Genomic DNA, 2,556 nt, shown 5'->3' with positions numbered 1-2,556 from the left:
ATCTAAAAGTTTAAGAATTGGAGTGTATTAGGTATCTTTGTCAGTCTTTTGGTTTCCCCTTCCTGATTCCCAGGTGTTAATAGTGCTCTGACCTCTGCTCTTGGGCTCGAGGAGGTCAGATTGTCTTATAGTCTAGATTCAGTCTCTGGGAGGAGGGATGAATTTATCATTTGAGGTATATCTTTATGGATATAGAAAATAAAGCTGGAAAGCTTATGGGAAGATAGAAAGTGTCTCTTGAGGGAGAATCTGCAAAGACCTGGTTTTCAAATGTCATGGGTTAGAAGTGGGCTGTGAGAAAGATGTGGGCTGTTGGTCTTTAAGGGTCCATCTCTGCTTTAATCCAAATGAATTTGAGCCTTCGGCTCAGGTAGTGATCCCAGGGTCCTGGGATTGAGTCCCTGTGGGGAGCCTGATTCTATGTCTTCCTATGTCTCTGCCTCTCCCTCTGTGTCTCTCATGAATAAATAAATAAAATCTAAAAAAAAAAAAAAGTCTATATGTATGCTATAAAATGTGTTCAGCACCTCTGACCTTTCCTTCCAAATGTTTTAGCCTTGTCAGGTAGGTGATGTCTCCCCTACCACTGAAAAGTCCTTGAGGATTGGAATATTATTATCACTATATCAATATCTCCTTCCCCAGGATTGCCTATTCATATATATATATATAAAATTTATATAATATATATTAATCAGTATATGGATTATAGTGAAATGCATAGATCTTTAGTATGAGCTCAATTATTTTTGACAAATTCATATCCAAATGTAACCCCAGAATATTTCCATTAGTCCAGAAAGTTCCTTTGGGCTCCTTATCAGGCAGTCCTCCACCCCTTGCCAAAACCAATTGTTTTGATACTTACTAATGTAGATTCATTTTTCCTATTTTAGAACTTCATACTATTAGGATCATGCAGTATATATTCTTTTGTATCTTACTTCCTTTATTCAACATACTGTTTTTTTTTAACTCAAAAAACATTTTTTTTTCATTTAAAAAACTATTTAGAACACATAAAACAAGGCAACATTTATTCTTTCTTCTCATCTTCTGGTGTGGGGTCTGTCGGTGGCTCCTCCACTGTTGCACTGTTGCTCTTTGAGCCAGTGTAGCTATCACTGGTCCCTTCCTCGGCCATACTGTCCACCCCCTCCTGCCTGCTCTCCTTGTCCTCAGGAGTAGACGTGCCTTCTTCGCGGTTCTGCTGGCTTTCTGTTGCTTCTTCAAGGTGTGTCTCCTCTGTCTCCATAGGGATGCTTTCGTCGTCCTTCTTCCCCTGGGTCTTACTAGCAGCTGGCGCTTCCTCGGGAACCGTGCTGCTCTGACTACGTTCAGCTTGCTCTGCTGCTTCTCTCTCCCTCTCCTCTTGTCTTTTGCGGGCCTGCTCTTCGGCCTGTGCAATTTCAGCGGCAACCTTTTCCGTATCCACTTCTACTTTCAAACCGCACAACCTTTTAAGTTCATTGTTAAATGAATCTGTGCTTTCTAGGAACTTCCTCATCTTTTCCTGGTGTCGCTCCTCTATCTGAAGAAGTTCAGCTTCTAGTTTTCGCTGATGAACCATTAAGGACTGGACCTGTCGTTTGAGGACCTGCATTCTAGCTGTTGTGACAACTGACCGAACGTCTGGCACCACACTCTCACTAAGGATTTCACTGATGAGGCGGTGGTTTCTCTGGAAACGGGCAGTGGCTGTAGGCTTCATTGAAAAGTCATCACCATAATCATCTGGATCTTCAGCAGGCTGAATGCTCAGGTAAGGTTCTCCTTTCTCCATGCGAGACTGACTCTGTCGACTTTCTTCCTCCAAAGCAGCTTCTGCACGACTTTTCGCATTTATGTAAGCAAGGTATGCGGGGGAATTATGCTAGGCCTTCATAGATTCATTGTACTCTATCTTTTCTGCTTCGTATTTGTTTAAATATTCTTGTTTTTCTTCATCAGTGAGATCTTGCCACATGCCACCAATAATCTTGCCAATCTCCCACAGCTTTAGGTCAGGGTTGGAAGCTTTTACTTGGTCCCAGACCTTTCTGCTGTACCTCATGTAGGGAATCAGCGGCTTATCTGGTGGCTTTGAGGGTTTTGGAATCATAATACCAGAGGATGCTGTGACCCGGCTGTTGGTGCCCGGGTTCCCTCCCAGCCTGTAGTTGTTGTAAGCGAGATGACTGTATGGATTGTATCCCACAAACCCTGGTGTGCTGGGCATTAGTGTTGCAGGAGCTGGGTGTGAGGTGGGGCATAAGATGGTCTTTTTGACATTTTGGAAGATTAAGTTCTCAGTTCCTTAAGAATGAATCTGAGACACTGCAGGCAGAAAAAGCACCTGCAGCTCTGGCCTCGTTTCTCTTTGTCCCCTCAACATACTGTTTTTGAAATTGATCCATCTGTTGGTGACTGCCATGGTTGGGCAGATGATCCAGTCCACAGATTTCATACTCCAATGGAAAAGGTCATTGCTACCAGTGTCCATGGGATACTACTTTTATCTGGGATCATTAAACTATTAGGTCCTACTTTGAACAAGCCCCTGAAAGAAACTGCCTA

General features: G+C 43.0%; 1 pseudogene; it reads right to left on the bottom strand.

Annotated features, from left to right (window-relative positions):
* Window positions 1-1,018: 1,018 nt before the first annotated feature.
* LOC112673364 (SWI/SNF-related matrix-associated actin-dependent regulator of chromatin subfamily E member 1-like) lies at window positions 1,019-2,310 on the bottom strand (annotated as a pseudogene).
* Window positions 2,311-2,556: the final 246 nt, after the last annotated feature.

Source organism: Canis lupus, chromosome 24 (assembly GCF_003254725.2).
Source record: "Canis lupus dingo isolate Sandy chromosome 24, ASM325472v2, whole genome shotgun sequence".
Lineage (NCBI taxonomy): Eukaryota > Metazoa > Chordata > Mammalia > Carnivora > Canidae > Canis > Canis lupus.
The sequence above is the reverse complement of the archived record's forward strand: the minus strand, read 5'-3'. Positions and strand labels throughout refer to the sequence as shown.